The following is an 8,750-nucleotide window of genomic DNA, read 5'->3' on the forward strand; positions in this document are numbered from 1 at the left end:
TAAAGCCCTGGTTTATCAATGATTCACACTCACATAATTAACGCCAGTGGTTTAACCAGACACAGTTGTTGCAAACCATATGAAACTGATGTTACATCCAAATACTGCTGCCTTTTTTGGTTTGTAGGTACAAGTATTTTTAAGATTCAATAATTAAAAGGTTTTATATATTGATTTTAGTTATATTAAAAATGTATCAATAGTATCAAAAGTGCTGTCAGGCACTGTCTACTATGAAACAGCTGTAAAAACAAACAAACCCCAAGACAAAAAAAAGTCTCACTGAATTATAGTTTCAGAAAATGATCATCCGTTAAATTATCCCAAGTAATCATATAATTTAAATTTACAGGTTCAATTTATTTAAATGCCTTAAGATTATAAATGTAATTATTGCATTTAACTAATTAGTTTTCTAGTTAAACCTCAATAAATATTGGTGAGTTTTCAGAAATTCAGGTGTTCAGCAGCTGAGTTCAGATAAGGCCTGCAGAAGTCTGGATACTAGTTTGAAAATATCCTCTTCTTTGCACATCTCCCTCCTTCTTTAGTCTTTCCTATGCTCTGTCCGACTCTGTCCTACTTCCTCCAAACCACCATCTCTTTCCCAGTTGCCCTCCATCTCTCCCTGTGCCTGATTCCTTTCATTAGGACCTAGTGACTCCAATGCACTAGGAGTTTAGGATCAGCAAGGAAAGCAGTCCACTTATGTGATATACATACGGCCCTAGAATACACTGCAAAGTTCTGAACCGGGGAAATTAGGGAAAAGCTAGATTTTCAGACAATATCTGGCTTTAGAGGAACATCCAGACTTCAAGATGCACAGATACCCCTCACAATAGGTTTTAATCAAAGCTAAAGGAGGGCAGTTGTGACCTTAGGCTAGATACAGAGGTACCTACACTATCTGAACTTGATATGCAGAGGTTCAGTTTTTATTTGGTATTTGGGATGGAAAAAAACAAAACAAAAAACAGTATTATTAAGACTAATTGAATAATTAATACGACTAATTGAAATCTATGTCTTAAGGTTTAACAACTAAGGCATCGATGAATGTTGTTAAAGTGTGTCACGCTGTCTGGAGTGGCTCACAACTGTGAGTGTCTAGCTCAGGGCAGACTGTCAGGAAACAGGGCAGAGCCCCCGAGCTGGTGGTGTGTTCTATAATTAGATTTCACCAAGCCAGTAACAAATGTGAACTCCTGGATCACTATCCCAGTCTTACTATGGAGTCACTGACAGTCCCCTTAGACTGTCCTTGCCACCCAGACAAACTGAACTTAGTGATAAAAGGTCACTTAAACCAAAAACCACACCACATCAGGTTTCTCCCAGTCACTTACCCCAGATCAATTGATACGCTAGGCCTTACACCAAAGACAATGCTGGAGTCTTCGTCCCACCTCTTTTGTACCCCTGTCTAAGGGGATGGGAGGGGTAAGGAGTGAGGTTTTGCTATGGTCAGGGGCAGGCATTTCTCTGGCCTTTTAGTGTTTTACCTTCCCCAAAACCCCTTGCCCTTCCCACCTGGTTGCTTGACCTTGCCTTGAGATGGTAGTTGAGACTATCTTAAAGTGTTTTGTTCATTTAAAAAACTATTTGGCCGCTGTATTCATCCTTCCACCTTTGTCAGCCATGCTCATCTCTCCACGTCCAATCCGTTTTCATTCTTAGGCCCTGATCCTGGGTAACACTTTGGCCACTTTGTGTCATTCCACCAGCGTAAAGCAGCTCTAAGCCTGGCAAATCTTCCCTGCACAGCACTGTGAGGTGGAGTTATCTTCTTTATGTAGCAGCTAGAGAGACTGTATTAGTCCCGGGTCCTGACAACACTTACACACATGTTAAACTTTGAATTCAATGGAGCTGCTCATGTACTTAAAGGCATAGGCATGCGCACGGGGTGTGCCGGGTGTGCCCGGGCACACCCTAATGTAGGGGTGGGCAAATGGTCCCCGCTCCTCCCCGCCCCAGTGCTTTCCGCTGCCTAACAGCTGTTTGGTGGCACTTAGCACTTTCTGGGAGTGGGGGAGGAGCGGGGACGTGGCGCACTCAGGGGAGGAGGTGGAGAAGAGGCAGGACAGGGGCGGGGACTTGGGGGAAAGGGGTGGAATGGGGGCGGAGCAAGGGCAGATACTTGAGCGGGAAGAGGTGGGGGGTAGGCGAGCATCCACCTGTCAGAGGGGAAGTTGGCGCCATAGGGGTAAGTGGCGGGCAGGGGGGTGAAGAGGCAAGCAAGCGGCGGGCAGGCTGGGTGAGGAGGCGAGTGGTGGGTGAGGGACTGAGGAGGGACGCAGCAAGCCAGCAGGGGGCCAGGGAATGAGAAAGGGCGCGGTGGGTGGGGCAAGCGGGGAGGGGGCCGGACCTGGGGCAGAGTGGGGGTGGAGCCTGGGAGGAGCGGGAGTGGACTGTGGCCGGGGATGACGGCACCCCAATATGTTCCAATATTTTAGTGTTGTGATATGGGCACCCTAGGCACATACAAGGCTAAAAAGGGAGTGAATTCCTAATTTACCTTGTTCGTAGGTTTCTATCTGGTGGATACTTCAACTCAGTATAGCAAATCCTTTAAAATTCCTAGGAGGGTTTTTTTTTTAATGTCAAAGTTCAGCATTTTGCTGGATTTCTACATTTCACCCTTTATTTTGTTTGCATGCAGGAAAACATGAAAGACAGGAACAATTTAAAAATGAAAATAATTCCCTTTCCAGAGTTCTTTATTTCTTCATGCAGTATAACCTATTGTAAAGGGGGGGAGGGATAGCTCAGTGGTTTGAGCATTGGCCTGCTAAACCTGGGGTTATGAGTTCAGTCCTTAAGGGGGCCACTTTGGGATCTGGAGCAAAAATCAGTACTTGGTCCTGCTAGTGAAGGCAGGGGGCTGGACTCAATGACTTCTCAGGGTCCCTTCCAGTTCTATGAGATAGGTATATCTCAGTATATATGGTAATATAATATATAGCCATTCACTTTGAATAGAGTTGGGTGGGGTAACAATTTCCCCTATAAACAAAAATCTCTACTCTATAGATTGTAATATTCTCTTTAAAATTATACCCATTATGTCTGGAATCGCCTTCTGGTTCAAGAATCCATTACAGAGGCTTCATTGTTTTAGCTCTCATGGTCACGTGATTGCCTTAGCCACTATGAAAGCTCCAGCAGTTGCAGCACCTGAGACTCATGGAAATGAAAGCCATCCTGAAGTTCCATATTTTCTGTGACTGATTATGTTCCGATATACCCAGTGTAACTCTTATGGAGGCTCTGTTGAAGCCTAGCCTGTCTGGCAGAGTATTATGGAACAAAGAATATTTATTCTTCTTACACCATATTTTACTGAAATCAATGGAGCAGGCACTCTATTCATTATATTATTATTATTTAACATTTATATTATGGTAGCCCCAAGAGGCCTCCATTAGGTTAAGGCTTTATTGTGTTGGCCACTGTGCAAATTTATATGCCCATATTGGTAACCCCTTATCTCAGACTGGCGAGTCATAACTCTGCCAGGTCAATAAGACAACTTGGGTGACTAACTGCTCCCCAATGGGAGCAAAGGGCTCAAAGGGCCCACAGTAAATGACAGCTTCTGCTCCAAAGACCTTATGGTGAATTATTCTATGTAAAGAAAATAAGCTCATATAAAATTGAGATTATTAATGTAATAACCATGAAATCTGAAAGGTAATTTTTCCTAGTATTGCAACCAAGGTCTTAAAATTGGATTATAAATTTGATTTCATGATAATCTGTTAATATCCTTGCTAGTTACACTGGGCATTGCTAATATATCCTTCACTCGTCTATGGCACTATATAAGAACACTGCAGCCATATTTTCAGTATTAGCATTTAAATTGTTCCAGTTAGGTTTTGAAGTTCATGTCATCGAGGTGAATGGGATGAGAGAGGATAGAAGGTGTACACTTGAGTGATATGAAGGGAGTATGAGAGAGGTGTATTCATAGTCACAATATAACCTCTCTTATTGTTTGAATGTAGGCTGTTTTCTACAAGACTGCATTAACAAAGCAGCAGGTCATGAGTTCGTATTGTATTGACCAGGGGTCTCAAACACGTGGCAGCCCGCGGGGCTCTTGCATGTGGCCCACCAAGCTCCCCGTGCCCCCCGCCCCCGTGCCCCGCTGCCTACCCACGGGATTGCCCCCTGTAGACTTGCAAGCCCCGTGCCGCTCTCCGAAGCAGCTGGCAGCACGCCCCTTCGGGCCGGGGGAGGAGGGGGAAGAAGGCAGAGGGCTCCTGCATTGCCTCCTTCCAGGCACCACCCCCCGCAGCTCCCGTTGGCCAGGAACAGGGAACCGCGGCCAATGGGAGCTTCGTGGGAGGTACCTAGAGGAGCGGCAAGAGCAGCGCATGCACAGAACCCTGAACCCCTCCCCCGTGTCCTCTCCCCCAGGGCTGCAGGGACACAGTTCCAGCTGCTTCCTGGAACGGAGCGGCGCGGGGCTGGGGGCCAGGGCAGGCAGGCAGGGAGCTTGCCCTGGCCCCGGTGTGTGCTGCTGTCACCCCGGAGCCGCTCTAGGTAAGTGGCGCCGGGCTGGAGCTCGCACCCTGCACCTCTCCTGCACCCCAACTCCCTGCCCTGAGCCCCCTGCCGCATCCCACACCCCAACTCCCTGCCCTGAGCCCCCTGCTACATCCCACAGCCCTCCCGCACCCCAACCCCCTGCCCTGAGCCCCCTGCCACATATCACACCCCTCCTGCACCCCAACCCCCTGCCCTGAGCCCCCTGCCACATCCCACACCCCAACTCCCTGCCCTGAGCCCCCTGCCACATCCCACACCCCTCCTGCACCCCAACCCCCTGCCCTGAGCCCCCTGCCACATCCCACACCCCAACTCCCTGCCCTGAGCCCCCTGCCACATCCCACATCCCTCCTGCACTCCCTGACTTGAGCCACCTCTTACACCCCACCCACCAACTCCCTGCCCTGAGCCCCCTGCCACACCCTGCACACCACCTGCACCTCAACTTCCTGCCCTGAGCCCCCGCCGCACCCTGCACCCTTTCTTCATCCCTTGGGGGGCAGCGTTGGGGTGGGGACTTCGGGGAAGGGGTTGGAATGGGGCAGGGAAGGGGTGGGAAGAGGTGGGGCATGGGTGGGGCCTAATGGAAGGGGTGGAGTGTGGGCAGGGCCAGAGGCAGCAAGGGGGTGTCAGTGATGCGGCCCTCGGTTCAATGCAGTAGTCCTCATGTGGCCCTCATAGTCATTTGAGTTTGAGACCCCTGGTATTGACTGTATCTTGGGAAATGCCTGAAATGTTGTTTTCAAATGAAAATGTAGACTTTACAGAATATTGCAGAATGCAACAAACTTACGGAGAGATCCTACAGTCTCAAAGTGTCTGCAACTTGTCAATGGTTACATTTCCCCGTTCCTGATGTTATAGCAGTGGTTCACAGAGAGATGTGTGCTGTGTGTTTCAATTAGTTATTGCTGTTTCCATCATGCAAACTGTCCCAGCAGCATTCGGAGATCAGCATCTCTTGTGCTTGTCAGGCTGGGTGGAGAGAACATGCATTGATATGTCACAAAGTGTTTTGGTAGGCCTATCTAAAAATCTTAAGCTCTGATCATGAGAAGAAAACCATGTGGGCAGACCCCTGTGTCCATGCAGATCTGTGCAGGTGAAAGGGTCCATTCAGATAGTTATCTTTGCAGGATCAGGGTGTTGGTTACTTACTAAATAATTCTCAAAGAAATGTTTTCAATCTCTAATTACTTCATTATGAAACAACCAATGTTTTTCTCAAATATACTCCAAAATGAATGTTAGTTACAATACCTGTTTCAAAGATCAATTGCATTTGAATTAAAAAGACAAAGCATGGCAAAGTATTTTACAGTGGGGAAAGACATCATTTTCTCAACCTTGCCTCACTCAGAAAAGGGTAAATGAATTTTCCTTAAATTTTCATCAATAAATAAATCACCTTTCTACGAAAGCCAAACATGGGAAACTTCAACCCAAGAGGAAATCTGTTTTGGAAAGTAAGTGAGTGAGTGAAAAGAGGGGTTATTGCTTTAAGCTTTTTTACAACCATGCCAAGTGAATACTATGACATCAAACACATCACTGTGTTATTCTCCTTTCTACTGCTGTTCTCATTCTCTTATGCAATATTACTGACATAAACCGTGCGCTGGGTTCTGCTGTGGCCACTCTGGCATGTGCTCTTCAGGGCTCCCTAAAGCATTCTGTGCCTTGACAGAGACACATCCAAAATACCTCTTGGTCGTGCTACTGTGATAGAGTCACTCCACAGACACCCCAATGTCGGTTGTGCCATTGACAGCCACAACAGAAGCCTAGCTTCTTAATGACACTCTGCTGCAATATGGAATTCTTTATAGTTCTAATAGTGAATTGCAATCTTAATCTGATAATAAAACGATGTTATGAAAAGCAGCTCTTCTGGTGTGGCAGTGACTATAAAGAGTTACTTGACATTGTTCTGGTAACTAAACTTGAATGGATATGTGTTTTGACATTTAGGGAACTGGGACACTGATGGAAACTGATGGAGCCAATGTCAGAAAGACACTAGCTGCAGGAGGATACCCAGCAAATTAATAGGCTGATTTTAAAAAATCCCATTCCCGAAGGCGAAGGATGTAAACAGAAGACTGAAAAAGAGAAAGAGAAGGCAAAGAAAAAAAAATCTTTCCAGTTCTTTCTTTAAAAAAGAGGTTCACCTCCTTTAAAGAAGCCAACAAGAGGCGGTCTATAGGTAGAGCAGATGCAGCCTGGAGAAGAATTTGCTTTTAAAGAGAAATGTGGGCATTCACCTTGTCTTCCATTCCTGTTTGTCCTGCAAGAATAACCATGTTAATAACATTGAATAGTTCGTTATTAGTCAGTCTCCATGTAGGATAATTGATTTTGCTATATTCTTAATCTCCACATCCAGTTGCACTCTTGTCTGGTTAGAATACACAACACAATTGCCTGTATGTCCACCGAGCAATATTTGAAGAAACAAAAACACAAAATACAGATTTTTATTGCAAGAGCAAACACTTTTCCTGTATTTACCTTAAGCGTTTTTCTAAGCATGTTCTGCCTACATATTTATAAAGTGTATTTATACACAACTGTCCAAATAAAAGGCCTATAGTGGGAATTCAACCATAATTACACTCTTGTGTGTCACATGGTTTGGCCATTTTGAACTGTGTCAAATAAAGTTATGTTTGTCCTTAATGCTTGATAGGTAAATGATTGATGATCGTGGTGTGGCTTAAAGCTGTCTTCAATAATATAACTTTCTTAAATAATTCAGTGCCAGAGCTTCACCATTACTGAGGTTTATTAGCTTTTTCTTCACCAAGTAAGTTGTAACATTTACATATTTTGCTACATGTCATGACTAGGAAGTTTGGATTTGAAATTAGACGAAGGTTTCTAACCATTAGAGGAGTGAAGTTCTGGAACAGCCTTCCCAGAGGAGTAGTGGGGGCAAAAGACATATCTGGCTTCAAGACTAAGCTTGATAAGATTATGGAGGGGATGGTATGATGGGATAGCCTAATTTTGGCAATTAATTGATCTTTGATTATTAGCAGGTAAATATGCCCAATGGTCTGTAACGGGATGTTAGATGGGGTGGGATCAGAGTTACTACAGAGAATTCTTTCCTGGGTGCTGGCTGGTGAGTCTTGCCCACATGCTCAGGGTTTAACTGATCACCATATTTGGGGGCGGGAAGGAATTTTCCTCCAGGGCAGATTGGCAGAGGCCCTGGAGGTTTTTCGCCTTCCTCTACAGCGTGGGGCACGGGTCACTTGCTGGAGGATTCTCTCACCTTGAGGTCTTTAAACCACAATTTGAGGACTTCAATAACTCAGACATAGGTTAGGGGTTTGTTACAGAAGTGGGTGGGTGAGATTCTGTGGCTTGCATTGTGCAGGAGGTCAGACTAGATGATCATAATGGTCCCTTCTGACCTTAAAGTCTATGAGTCTGAGTCTATGAGACTGCCTTTGTACTGGATGAAATAGCAAAATGCCTGTAACGCTAGTCATGGAAGGCTCCACCTCAACTATGGTTTGGTGCAAAAACAAAACAAAAAACCCCCAATCTTCACACAAAACCAAAAAAAGCTATTGTGGAAAATAAAATATTGGAAATTAACCGGAAAGATTTTTTTTAATTAAAATGACTTGGCTCTGTTTTTGGGGGGGGGGAGGTTTGGGGTTTTTTTGGTTATTTTTTGGTTCTCTGTTGGAACATTTCCATTGATAGCGTTGCTAAGTGTATTCTATTTACAAATGTAAACCCTTGGTTTTGATCAGCAAAAATGCATCAGCACACTTGAACAGTGTCAATGATGACATAATTACACTTGCAATTTCCTCTCTGTAATGATTTTTAAATGTCAGCAGTCATTTTTTGTCTAATTGTAGCCTGCGTGTCAGCACTTCCTCTTAAAACAGCATGTTCCTCTCTGCTGGAATTTCACACCTCTCCACTCACTTACTCACTTCACCAGTGGAGATAATGAGGATGATATAGGGCTTCAGGATATTTTCTCTTCTGCTCTGTTTTACCATCTAATATCAAACAGGCATAATGAGATTTTTTTTTAAATACAGAGTTTTAGCATTTAGCCACGAAATAATTATTTGATTTACTGAAGCCAAAAAATAGTGTTCTTTTTCTGGCCCCCTACCTGTGCTTGATTAATAATCCATTTTAAATCATCCACTGATGGT

At 44.8% G+C, this 8,750-nt stretch overlaps 1 long non-coding RNA gene across 1 annotated transcript in view; it reads left to right on the forward strand.

Moving 5' to 3' along the window:
• Positions 1-7,239, forward strand: part of LOC135973690 (uncharacterized) — a 72,441-nt gene extending 65,202 nt beyond the window's left edge. The window contains exon 3 of the long non-coding RNA XR_010590663.1: positions 6,532-7,239. This is a non-coding gene — a long non-coding RNA (uncharacterized LOC135973690). The remainder of the gene's footprint in view (positions 1-6,531) is intronic.
• The last annotated feature ends 1,511 nt before the right edge of the window (positions 7,240-8,750 follow it).

This window comes from Chrysemys picta, chromosome 9 (assembly GCF_011386835.1).
Source record: "Chrysemys picta bellii isolate R12L10 chromosome 9, ASM1138683v2, whole genome shotgun sequence".
NCBI lineage: Eukaryota > Metazoa > Chordata > Testudines > Emydidae > Chrysemys > Chrysemys picta.